Genomic DNA, 14,846 nt, shown 5'->3' on the forward strand with positions numbered 1-14,846 from the left:
CTTAGGGGTTCTAGAGAGGTAAACTTCAACATATGATCAAGGTTCTCTGCCTGCTTTAGGAGGAAGCAAAAGAAGTTGGGTTCTCTATCTGCTTCAGGAGGAATCAAAAGGAGTTGGGTTCTCTGCCTGCTTCAGGAGGAAGCAAACGGAGTTGGGTTCTCTACCTACTTCTAGAGGAAGTAAAAGAAGTTGGATTCTCTGCCTCATTTGGGTTGGTGGAAAGGAGGTTTGTATAGTCTTTTCCGCCTTGCTGTGGGGGCAAAAGGAGGGACACTAAGTTTAGTGCAATACTAGGAGGGCGCCTCCGGGAAGTGGACGTAGGTCGTGCTGATCGATTCACTATAAATTTATGTGTTCTTTATTACTTCTTCCACATTTATTTTCTGCACTTTGATTTCTATGGTGAATCTTGATTTTTGTTTTAAGATTCTATTTTGATCGAAAGATTTTTTAAATACCACTTCATCCCCCTCTTAGTTAGCCTTGGGACTAGTTCATAAGGGCTTAACATCCCGAACAAACTTTCTAGTGCCATCAGAGCACTTTCAAGGGTAACAATAATTCTAATTATTCTACTAATATGATTTATTTTGAATGCAAGAATCCATGACATATTAAAGTTGATTATCCTACACTTAAGGCTAACCCAAACAAACATAAGGGTGAGGACAAACCCAAGTTCAAGAGGGATAAGAAGCGGTTTCAAAAGTCATTCTAGGCAGATTCTACATTTGAGTTCTCTGAGACTGAAGCTAAAGATGAGATAACAAACCTCTGTTTGATGGCAGATGATCATCTTAATCAGTATGACCAAGAAGTATGTGAACTAACCTATAATCAATTACTTGAAGCTTCTGAGAAAATTCATGCATCATATAAAAAATTTAAGAAATTACAAGCTAGACTGAAATTGGAATTCTTAAATCTGCAAAAAGAGCATGAAGTTTTATTTAATGATCACTTCATACTTGATAACAATCACATGTCATTACTTGATGAGTTTGATATATTAAATAAGAAGCATGTTAAATTATCTGATGTACAGGATTCCTTGAAGTCATCACATATTGAGTTAGATAAAGAGTTTATGAAATTAAATGAACTTACATGGGAGATAGATAATAATGAATATCAGCTAAAAGTGAAAGTGGTAGCTTATGAATATAAAAATAAAGCATTAAAAGCAAAACTCTTAGTATTTGAAAATGATAAACCATTATTGCATGCATCACAACTTTTAGAAGAGGCATCACCACTTGAGTAGATTAGTAAACCCTTTTTCTAGTGTTATATTTTTTATGTGGCATGCTAGGACACATCTCACACACTTGAATTATTCACCCTAGTACACATTGGGTGTGGAGATCCAAATTATATGATTCATAATATAACACATGAATTGTATTCTTCTTTCTATAAGAAGGGACCCAAACTTGTTTGGATTCCTAAATTTAATATTTGATGATTTTGCAGGAGTGCTCTCACCAAAATCCTTGTGAGAGCATGTGGTACCTGGATAGCGGATGCTTACAACATATGACTAGAGATACCAATCAATTTGGTTCACTGGAGGCTAGGGCTAGAGGCAATGCCACTCTTAGAGACACCACCATCAAGAAAGTGGTGGGTGCGTGTATAATAAAAAACTTTAAGAATCTTTTGATTGAAATTTTTTTGTTTATAGATGGCTTGAAACATAATTTACTCAGCATTAATCAGCTTTGCAACATGATCTTTATTATAAAATTTTTAGCAAACACTTACATTATTAGCTTGAGTAACAATATTATTTTACAGAAAAAAGAGGATTAATAATATTTTCATTCTTGATTTAAATAATATTGAATGTGCTGCTTCATTTTACTTAAAATATATTGCCGATGAGTCTTGGTTGTGGCATAAGAGGTTATGTCATGCAAGCATTAAAAACTCTTAGGAGAGTGACCCAAAAATACCTAGTTAGAGGTGTCCCTAAGCTTAAGTTCACTAAAAACCACTTATGGGACGCCTGTCAACTATGAAAGGAAGTCCAATCCTCTTTTCATTCAACTAAGGACATTAGCATATCTAGACCTTTAGAAGTACTTCATATGGATTTGTTTGGACCCATTAGCACTGGGGAAATATTTATGGATTTGTGATTATCAATGACTACTCAAGGTTCACTTGGATTAAATTTTTATCATATAAGAGTAAGTTTTTTGATTAATTTAGATCCTTCTCCATTTAGATTCAAAAAAGCTAGGTTGTAAGATCTTGGCCATCTATAGTAACTATGGTGAAGAGTTTGAAAATGAGAGATTTGGATATTTCTATGAGGATAAAGGGATTAGCACAACTTCTCAGCTCCTAGAACCTCTCAACATAATGGGGTAGCTAAAAGGAAGAATATGACCTTAGTTGAAGCCACTTGAGACATACTTATTGTGTATTCATTTTTAAAATACTTTTGTACTGAAGCGGTAAATATAACTTGTTATGTGTTGAATAGGATAAATACTAGATCCAATATGAATAAGATAACCTATAAGATCATTAAGGGTAGGACACCCAACCTTTCCCACCTCTATGTCTTTGGTTGTATTGTTTTCATTCTTAATAATGAGAAGTCACCCTTAGGAAAATTTGACTCAAAATCTGATGAATGAGTGTTCTTAGGATATTTAAGTATTGGGAAATCCTTTAGAGTGTTTAGCAAGAGGATATTGGTGGTGGAGGAGACTACTCATGTACTATTTGATGAATCTAATCCTAAGAAGTCTAGAGTTGAGGAAGAAGATGAAGTTAGAGAGATTAGTAAATGAGTTAAAAATTTAGAGAAAGGGTAGAGCCTCAAAACATTGAAGGAGTAGGTGAGATTACACAAGGAGTAGAAAAATACAAATTTGGAGGAAGGGTAGAACCTAGTCACACTTTTCTTAGAGATTGAAGATATTCTTTGAGTCATCCTAAAGAATTGTTCATAGGAGACCCTTCTAAATGTGTTAGAACTAGGCATTGAATTAGAAAGGAAATGAACCACTTTGACTTTATCTCAATAACTAAACCCATAAATATCAATCAAGCCCTTTCGGATGAATTCTGGATCTTAGCTATATAAGAAGAACTTAACCAATTTATGAGAAATTATGTTTGGGAGTTAGTAGAAAGACCTAAGAATCAAAGTGTAGTGGAAACCAAATGGGTCTTTAAGAATAAAATGAATGATTCTAGTGTGGTGGTTAGAAATAAGGTGAGATTGGTGGCTAAGGGGTACAACCAAATAGAAGGATTGATTTTAAGCAAACATTTGCCTATGTAGCTAGATTGGAATTCATTAGAGTGCTACTAGCCTTTGCCTGTTATAAGGGATTTAAGCTTTTCCAAATGAATGTCAATAGTATCTTTTTAAATGGGATAATAAAAGAGGATGTGTTTGTAGAGCAACCCCCATGTTTTAAGAGTTCTTAATTTTCAAATCATGTTTACAAATTTAAAACAAAAAACCTTATATGGATTAAAACAGGCACACAGAGCATAGTATGAGAGGCTTAGCACATTCCTACTAGAGAGAGTTTATTAAGGGGAGTGTAGACACTACTCTTTTTCTGAGAAAAATAGGAGATGAGTTACTCATTATTCAGATCTATATTGATGATATACTTTTTGGATCTTCTAATAAAAGGTTATGTGATAGTTTTTCTAAAATAATGAGTAAAAATTTTGAGAGGAGTATGATGGAGAGTTGTCCTACTTGTGGGGTTTAGTGTAAGATAATTGGATGATGAAATCTTTCTTAATCAATCAAAGTATATTAAGGATATCTTAAAAAAATATGAAATGGGTAAAGCCAAGAAAATAAACACTTCCATGAGCTCCAGTGTTCAGTTGGATAAGGACTCAAATAGAAAGTCTGTTGATCAAAAGAAGTATAGAGGAATGATTGGATCTATGTTTTACCTAACTACTAGCTGACATGATATAGTGTTTAGTGTTTGTCTCAATGCTAGATTTTAAGCTGATCCTAAAGAATTCTACCTGACTGTAGTTAAGAGAATCCTTAGTTATCTCTTAAGGACCCAAAACTTAGGATTATAGTATCTTAGGCACAACACTTCCTCTAAAATTATTCGATATTCTAATTATGATTTTGCAAGGTATAAGTTGCATAGAAAGAGCACTTCTAGAATTTGTCAATTCATAGATTAGTCTTTAGTCTCCTAGTCTAGTAGAAAATAAAAATATATTATACTTTCTACTACATAAGCTGAGTATATTATCTTAAAAAGTTGTGTGGCCAAAGTCCTTTGGTTAAAGTAATAAATTCTAGATTTAGGATTATATATAGCCACAATTTTAATCTTATGTGACAACACTAGTGTCATATACATCTCTAAGAATTATATATAACATTTAAGGATGAAATACATTAACATAAGACATCACATTATTAGGGACCATGCTACTAAAGAAGATATTGAGTTACACCATGTGACAACTAAGAATCAACTAGCTGATATCTTTACTAAACCACTGGCCTTCGACATGTTCATCATCTTAAGGACCAGATTGAGTGTGATTGACATAAATGCATGAACTTGATGCTTTCTGAATTCTAAATTTTATATTTTATGATCTATTATTTATTATTGTTTTCTTTTCTTCAATTTATTTCTAACTTTTCTTTTATTTTTAATTTTAATTGTTCATTTTTATTATTTTTGTGTTTTCTTTTCCGTTGTTTTAGTTTTCTTCTTTTTTTTTGTCACTACTGAAATGATATTTTATGCATTATTTTTTTTTTAAATTTGTAGTCAATATTTGACATCTCTAAATCAGTTAAAGGGAGAAATACCATTAATTGTTTCTTTTCCTCTAACTTTTTTTAACCGTATAATTTTCTTTTCTAAACAAAAGTTTATCTCAAATTAATAACTGGACTTACGATTGAGATCTTTTCTATCTTGATATAGTAATCCTTATATAAATAATGTTCAAAGTTATTAAATCACTTTCAAGCTTTTATAGTCTTGTCATTATATTTATCATATGAATTTGATTATGCTTTGTATTTTACTCTTTCTTATATTAGAGTGTGACTTTTCTTTCTCTATTATCTTTCTTATATTAGATATTCTCACAACTGAGAGCAATTAAAAGTTTCGAAAGAGATATACATTGCATAAATGACAAGAGGCATAAAATGATCCCAAAAAGAAGAAAAACTAAAAAAATGTGTAATAATCACAAAAAAAATTGAAAGATACACAAAGTGTATCAAAAATCAAAAGATACATAAAGTGCGCTAACCAATTGACAAAAAGATAAAAAATGAGCCCATAAGAAAGCTAACTTCATTCTCTTTCAAACTTTTAAATCTTAGAAGAATTTGTGTCATCTGATATTTTCAAAGATTTGATTTCGAAATTCATGATTGTGACTAATTATTTTGGTATATTATTCCATAAGATATTTTTCTGGAACCAAGTTTTAAACGGATCACTTTTTCTTATCTAATTACTTTTCTAAGTTAGATCTTTATTTTCAAAAGATGGTTTGCCCTATAAGAAATTCGAGTTGGGGTTAATAAGATCGATTGTTCTACCATTTTTTTTTTATTTTGACGATGTTAACTCATTTTCTTATAAATTTTTAATTCAATCACATGGAAAATTTATCATATTTGTGCTTTGATAAAAAAAATTCATTCCTTTTTTATCATTTTTGTAGTTTTTTTCATTATTTTATTTTATTTTTTATTTTTATTTTTCTTATTTTAGGGCCCTTCATATTTGTAGATTATTTGCTTGTGTTTTTTTTTTTTTTTTTTTTTTTTTTTTTTTTTTTTTTTTTTTTGTGATGTTGATTAGTTTCAATTTTTTATTTTGTTTTTCTTTTCTATTTTTTCTGTCATTTTTGTGATATCAAAAGGGGGAGTAGTGATAGTGTTTATGTTGTTTCATTATACTCTTTGATTTTAGTAAAATTTGTATTGCTTGGTTCATGATATTTTCCTTCACGTTATGTTTCATTTAAACTACTTAAGTTGAACTTTCTACCAAATGTTTATCATCATCAAAAAGGGGGAGATTATTATAAATCTGGATTCAAGGATCATAATTTTGATGAAAACAAACATGTATAACAACTCTATTTTCTATGATTGCCCTGCCTATTAACGTTTCAAATCCACAAGGTCAGTTGCAAATCAATCAAGCTTAAGATTTGGTAGATTAGGATTAAGTTAGTCTATAAGTGCATGTCAAGTGTTTTAACCTTTTCTTGAGTTAAATATAATAAAGTGGATTATGATGCTAAGTAACATTGCATACAAACACTCAGGAAGAATTTTTTTTGTCTATTTTAGCATTTTCTATTTTTGATCATATCATCCAGGACGATCCAAAATCATCCTGGATGATTAGTTAAAAATAAAAACCTTAATTAGAGCATCCTAGTTAAGACAGCCAAAATTAAGAAAATTGTCCTAAACAACATTATCATCGTCCTAGACGATATGCTCAAATTATAAAGAATCAGCCATCAACTCTTTTAGGCATGTCATTTTTTTAGACATCATACATGACATCATCTTGGATGATTCATTATACTTATGTCTAAATTAGTCTGATTTTTATGGAAAGCCATTAAGGTTTTATTGATAAATTATATCATCCTGGCCGATCGTAGGATCATCCTGGACAATCAGCTAAACAAAACTTAGTTTCTTCCTAGATGACTATAATGATATTCTAATTGATATGTATTCTTTTGAACTAGTCGTACTAGACATCCAAGAATCATCCTAGACGATCAGTTATTTTTTCATTGTCCAACATAAAAAGTCTGGCCTAATAGAGCGATGGTATGGATGATACTTGACATTTTGAACAAATCATATCGAATGTACCCATCATCTTAGATAATCATAACAAACAAATCTTTTAATCGTCCAGCCTCCCCCAGATTGTCTTAGCTGATTGAGTTGAATTTGTAATGATCGTACAGGATGATTTGTCGATCATCCTGGACGATTCTTTGATCGTCTTGGACGATCCGTCGATTATCCTAGACGATCTTTGTCGATTTGTTGTAATTTAAGGCAAATTTTAAGCCCTTTTATATAAGATATCGTGTTTACTCAAGATGCAATCATTTTTCTACTGTCCTAACCTAAAAGAGCTAAGAGGAGAGGGAGATTTTGGAAGAGAGAAAGAGGATCTTATGTGCGAGAGTTTGTGAGGGGTTGCTCTAAATAAAGATCTGAGTCATCTTATCTAATTGGTTTCCCTAGTTCCTTGGAGATTCTTGAGAGGTCTATTTCAAAGATTGATCGAGGTTCTTCGTCTGCTTCAGGAGGAAGAGAAAGGAGTCAGATTCTCTGTCTTCTTTAGGAAGAAGCAAAAGGAGTCGAGTTCTTTGTCTCACTAGGTCGGTGGAAAAGACTTTTGTACAGGCTTTTCCACCTTGCTGTGAGAGTAAAAAGTGAGTCATAGAGTTAGTGCAATACTCGGAGGAGAGGCTTCATGAAGTGGATGTAGGTCAAGTTGACCGAACCACTATAAAATTTGGTGTGCTCTTTCTTATTACATTTTCATATTTAATTTCCGCACTTTATTTTCTTGTGAATGATTATTTGGTTTAGATCGTGTTTTTTGTTTTAGAATTTTTAAAATATTAATTCATCCCCTCTTGGTTAGCCATAGGTTAGTTCATAAGTGCTTAACATCCCTAACAAATTTTCAGCTTCAAGTTTGGTTATAGGGGCAAAAGTCTCTTCAAAATAAATCCATTTTATTTGATTATACCCCTTAACCACCAATCTTCCCTTAGTTCTAATCACAACTCTTGAATCATTTATTTTATTTTTGAACGCCCACTTAGTTCTAACAACACTTTCATCCATTGGCCTTTCAATTAATTCTCAAACATTATTTCTTACAAATTGATTCAACTCTTGTCGCTTGGCCAAAATCCAAAATTCATCCAAAAGTACTTTATTTATATTTATGGGTTCAATCATCAATATAAAGGCAGAATGGTTTACTTCTTTGCTAAGTCCATGCCTAGTCCTAACACTCTTGCTAAGTTCACCTATAATAAATTTCTTCAGATGATTCTTAGAAAATTTCCATTCTCTAAGCAAAGGATAATCCAATATTCTTTTCCAAATTTATCTTTTCAATTCTTTGGGATTTATTTTCAACATGATCCTCTCCTAATCTAGGCTCTTCCAAAATGCCGAAATTATCAAGCACAATATGTGTGGTCTCCTCAACTACCAAAATCCTCTTATTAAGAAATATATAAGATTTTTTCCATACTAGAGTATCCAAGAAAAAATCTTTCATCAGATTTTGGATCAAACTTTTAAAAGGAGTTTTCCCATTATTAGGAATAAACACCTTAGATCCAAAAATATACAAATGTGACCAATTTGGTGTTTTCCCCTTAAGAAGTTCATAGGGTATTTTATTCAATTTTGATCTAATGTTTACCCTATTTATAACATAATAAGCTATACTAACCGCTTTAGCCCAAAAATATTTTGAAAGTAAATATTCTACCAATATGGCTCTAGTGGCTTCAATTAATGTTCTATTCTTTCTTTTTACTATCCCATTATACTTAGGGGTCCTAGGTGCTAAAAAATTGTGATCAATTCCTTTCTCTTTACAAAAATCTTGAAATTTATCATTTTCAAATTCACCTCCATGATCACTTTGAATTGATAAAATCTCGCACGCTAATTTTCTCTAAATCCAAGTACAAAAAATTCTAAATTCCTCAAATGATTCACTCTTATGAAATAAAAATTAATCCAAGTAAATCTAAAAAAATTATCAATTATAATAAAACCAAACACTTTACCTCCTAGACTTACAGTGTTAATCGGTCCAAAAAGATACATGCGAATGATTTCCAATTGTTTGCTAGTTCTAAGATCATTAATGGAATGAAAGGAGGACTTCACATATTTTTTAATTGACATGCATAACATAGAAGATCCTTATTAAAGTTTAGTTTTAATATTCCTCTAATAAGTTCTTTTTGGATAATTTTCCTAAGAATTTTCATGCTAACATGACAAAGTCTCCTATATCATAACCATGATTCATTCAAAATTATTTTGAGACAAAAATTATTATAAGATTTAAGACAATTCAAATCAAGCATGCGCACATTATTTATTCTTTTTCCATGCAATACATTAATTCCATTTTGGCTTAAAATGTTTCTAGTGAGAAAAAAATTTACACTATAATCTTTATCACATAGCTGACTAATTCTCAACAGATTATTCTTTAAGCCTTCTAATAATAAAATATTCTCAATGAAAAATTTATTTAAGTTTCCAATCATATATGTACCTACTACTTTTCTAGTGGTATTATCTCCTAGTGTAATCTTATTTCTATTCCTGGCTTCCAATGATATGAATTATGTAGTGGCTCTAATCATATACTTCAAATATCTAATGTCCATGTAATAAATGCTCTCATAAGGTCTTATATGAGAGCGTTTTTAAAAAATTATCAAAGTTAGTCTTGGGAACACAAATAAGTTTTGGTTTTCCTCTTGGTAAAATTAATCTAGATGCATGTTTGATATGCTTTATTTTGTGCATTTTTGGTCTCCACACTAGATATGAATTATTATAAATAATGCAAGTGTAAGATATATGACCAATTATTTCATAAGAAAAATATTTGACTCTACGAAAAGGATTTATCAATCTATGTGAGTTAAACTATCTTTTCTTAGGCTTTAAAAGTTTAGGCTTCTATTCATGATTAGAAAAATCTTCAAGTTTTGGGGGAATCCTGTTACCCTCAAATGCTTTCATTTTTTCTATGAGATATGAGTTTGCTAATTTTAAATTAAAATTATTAATTTTTAACTCATATTCTCTTTGATCTGATTCAGCCATATGTGTTTTAAACTCTTTTCAAGTTTAATTTGTTATGATTTCAATAGTTCATTCTGTTTGTTCAAACCATCAAACTCATCCAATAGTTTTATGTGGTTGTTATCAATAAGTGTGTGATCTTTCCTAAGGATTTCAAGCTCTTTTTATAATTTTGAATATCTATGTTTAACTTAGCATGCATCTTTTTTGAGTTTTTTATAAGCAGTTTTTATTTTAGAAACATCAAATAGCTTTTCATAAGTTAAGTCACATACATCTTCTTGATCTAACTGATCAAACTTGTCGGCCATTAAACACAAATTTGTGATTTCCTCCTCTGCTTCTTTTTTTAAGGAATCTGAAGTTGAGTCCGCCCAAAATGCTCTCTACAATCTCCTCTTGCCCTTCCTCATATTTGTTTTCTCCTTGACCTTCTCCTTGCTAGAATTGGCTTTAAATTTGGGCATTCAGATTTGATGTGTCTAGACTTCCTACATTCATAGCAAATAACAACATTAGAAGCATTAGAATTATTTTGGAACTTATCTTTATTCCACTACTAACATCTCCTTTGCTTTCTTTTTAAAAAACTCTTGAATTGCCTTATCATCAAGGTAATGTCATCTTCATCCTTAGGCTGAGACTGATCACTCTTCGAGTCATCCACTTTTAATGCTATATTCTTCTTCTTTCACTTCTCACCTACATCAATCTATCTTTGATTCACTCCTTACTCGTAAGAAATTAGTGATCCAGGAAGATTGTCAATAGAATAACATTTAAGTCTTTTGACTCAATTATTTAGCAATTATCTTTATATTATAAATAGTAGGCAAACAATAAAGTATCCTATTCACTTTCTCAGTATTCATTAGTTTCCTACCTAAATCATGTAATGAGATGAATATTTGAGTGAAACATGTATACATGTCAGTGATTGATTCATTTGGTTTTATGCAAAATAATTCATAATCATGTAGAAAAAAAAATTCAATCTAGATTATTTCACTTTATTAGTCCCTTCAGTTTTAATAATATCTACAAGTCTAATTGGCCTAGTATATCCTTCATATACTAAAGTCCACATGTGACAGTCAAGCGAATGAAAAAAAGTAGATATAAGTATTTTCCAAAAATTGAAAGAAAAGTTATCAAATAATGGAGGTCTAGTGATCGAATACCCTTCAGGTGTGTTACGGTTTCCAAAAGTAGCCATGATCTTTTCTTAAAAGTTGTCTAAACCTTAGTTTTTAAAAGTAGGCTCTAATACCACTTGAAACTCTGTATATGTTGTTAGACCTAAAGTAATTGTCCTAATGCTAAGGGGGGGGGGGGGATAAATTGGTAATTTTAAAAAAACCTCTTGGAAATTTTATAGAAAATAGTTTTATAATTTTAGCATAATAAAATTTTTTTATCAAACTAAAAACTTTTCAACCACAAAAAATAAAACGTGTAGAAAAAATAAAAATGTGGTAAAGTAAAAATACATAAATTTCTAGTGGTTTAGTCCAACTAGACCTACTTCTACTCCTTAAAGACTCCCTCTTCAAGAATTGTACTATTACCAAAGTGACTCTCCTTTTATTCCCACAGTAAGGTGGAGAAGCCTTTAAAAATCACCTCTCTTCCACCAATCTCCAGTGCAGTAGAGTACCATCATCCTTCTACACTCTCCAACTGTCAGTAAAGAACTATCATCCTTTTATACCCTCTTGGTGTTGACAGAGAACCGTCGTCCTTTCACACCATCCTGGAGTCGGTAGAGAATTATCATCCTTTCACATCCTCTTGGTATTGGCAAAGAATCGGATATTCTCCAATGATATTCTCTTGAGAAACTTCAAAGAAGTAAGGAAAAGATTCGACAAAACTTACAAAGAGATCCTCACCTTTGGACAGCCTTATGAACCCTTCACAAATTTCACTTGCAAGATCTCTTTCCACACTCTCAAACACTCTCTGAAAGAACTCTCACACTTGCTCTCATAGAAAATATGAATAAGGATTCGTTCCAATCAATTTTTAAGGACTTAATATATGAAAGGCATGAAAAACTATACATAAAATTAAAAATTTTAATTTGACCATCCATGATTGTATAGTATTATCGCACAACATATGTACGATCAATACAAATTTTGCTCGTACGCTCATGTATGAATTGATTTTGTACTCTAATTTGCATGTGTACAAACTGACATCGTATAGTACGATTAGTTCAAAATTGAATCAAATTGTTCGATACGAGTCTATACGAACTGATTTCATACATTAGAAGTCGTTTGTACAAATCCAATATCATACAACATGAACTGTTTTAACCAAATCATACTTCGTTCGATACAAAAATGGATGAGCCCATTTCATACTCTAGAAGTTGTCAATACTAATACAAGTTCGTACAGTACGAACACAAGTTCGTACAGTACAAACAGTTTAAAAAATTTACCTATTCGTACGGACGAAATGATGCGCACTAATTTCATACTCTGGATGTCTATGAATATTTCAAAAAATTAACCTATTCGTATGGATGAAAAGATACGCACCCATTTAGTACTTTGGATGTCGTCTGTACAAAGGCAACTTCGTACAATACAATACTTAGAGTTTTTTTTTTCTCTGCATGATTAGATTAACTGCTTTTTGGTGGAACGCTTAAGCTAAATCGTCCCCTATGATCTAAAATCATACAGTATGATTAGTTAAAAAAAAATTTATTCCCACAGTGTGTGTGTGTGTGTGTGTGTGTGCATGTTACTCAATTATAATCACACCCTCCCAAACTCGAAAAATATATAAAAATTACAGACTTCAAAAATAATAAACATTAATCTAATCTCATTTGAAGCCTTCACCAATCTGGTGTGATTTTTCTAAAATGTTAGTACACACAAATAACAAAAGAAATATTTTTAATATATGTTAGGAGAAAATAATAATCAATACAATAATATTCTGGAATCATAAAAACATACATGATATAAAAACATAGTTATGAAAACAAAATTGCAACAGAGTTATCAGCAACCCTATTGAAGATTGTTATGTCATCAAAGACTGGTTTTAAAAGAAATACAAAGACGGTGTATTCACGCTATCAAATAGCGTTTTAGTTTGTCCGAAAAAGAAATCTGTAAAGATGATCGTGTCATCTCCTATACCTATAATTAAAGAAGGAGATAAAATATAAGAAAAAATAATGTCAGCAAAAGATGAATGGCCGACCACAATTTCAGATTGAAGAAGCTATAGGAAACCAGAACTCGGATAAACAAAAGTCCTAATAAAATGAGGGCAAAATCTCTGGGTAGTGTCTTATCAATATGCCTTTTGATAATTCACTCGGAACCTAAGCTAATTAAAACTCTCCACCATCAATATCAATAAAAGAAAAAGAGACTGGCGTGGAGAGGCTGGGTTAGCACTGTGGAATTTTTGGAGCCCATATGAGTAAGGAGGAATGAGCACACCCGAACCGTCGAGAAGCTCCGACCGCCATCCATGATTGAGAAGCATGGATGAATTTCACTGAGACAGGGAGGGGAATAAAATGCAAGTGCAGGAGTCGAGATAGTGTTCGGATGAAGAATAAACGAAAGGGGAGAAAAAATTATTAATATTAAATTTAGGATGGTGTTAGATTTGGATCGAATGACTAAAATTCAACTTTAACACTTTCACCAAGTTTTTCAAAACCATTTTTGGATTGTCTGGTGAACAGTTTGACAGCCGGTTCTTTTTTATCTGAGATGACTTCAGTTGACGCCAGTTCTTATAAGAATCAAAACCGATCGGCCAACCGGCTCATCATGGCCTGTTTAATACAGCTTTTAAAAAACTTAACAATTACATTATATATTAACTAATTTATTTATTTATTTATTTATTGTTAATTTTTTAAAAAAATTCAAATTATAAATTCTACATTATATTACTGCTTTGTAGGGGAGGATCCTCCCTACTCATCTATTCCGTAGGTTAAGGGATGGAGTGTTCGGGTTGAAGAAAATTAATTCCTCCATCTAAAACCAACATTTTGAAAACCAGACCGAACAACAGATCGGAAGAAGGAGAGGTTCAGGGTTTGACCGGTTCGAACCGTCGAATCGGATGACATAATAAATAATAATAATATTAAAAATTATAAAATAAATGAAAAAAATTCCTCTAACACATTCACTATGCATTTCATTTTCATATCAAACTAATCAAATAATATAAATATGGCATCAATGAAGTTTAGAAAACATAAGCAAATAAGTAAATAACATACCTTTTGTTGAGCTCCATTGTGTGTTAGAAGTTGATGAATGAAACCATCTTCAATTCTCCTTCTCTATCATGTGAAATTGTTAAAAAATGAAATGAGCAAAAGAAAATGAAGTAAAATATATAACAAAATAGACATTAAAAAATATTAAATTGGCAACATATACATACATCTTCATAACTTTTAGCAAAATTATAATACTTTATTGATAAGACAAACTCAAAATTCATAAATATAAAAAAGTTTTAACTTAATACCATAGAGACAAAAAAGTAATCAGTTTATATCAATTTACAACTTTACATATAAAAAACTCAAAACTCAAAACACTCATAATGAATCTAATAATCATCCACTAAATTTGTGTGATCGAATGATGGATTCTCAAACTCTTCTTCATCAAAATCTTGCATCCCAAATACTTCTGCATCCTCACAAGGTATGTCATCTTCATCACATATATTAGATAAGTTGTCTTCATATGCAAATTATTAATATGAAATAATAAGTCTATATTTAATACTACACTCAAAAGATATAAGTTAATCAACAATCTTACTTGGGGTTGGTGTAGATGATGTTAAGTTTGGTTCTATATTTATAGGAATTGTATCATCTTTGTAAATTTTCGACTCCAAGTCTTCTAAATGCAATTCTGGAGTTGGTTCATCATCAAGAATC

This window comes from Dendrobium catenatum, unplaced genomic scaffold (genome assembly GCF_001605985.2).
Source record: "Dendrobium catenatum unplaced genomic scaffold, ASM160598v2 fragScaff_scaffold_1570, whole genome shotgun sequence".
NCBI lineage: Eukaryota > Viridiplantae > Streptophyta > Magnoliopsida > Asparagales > Orchidaceae > Dendrobium > Dendrobium catenatum.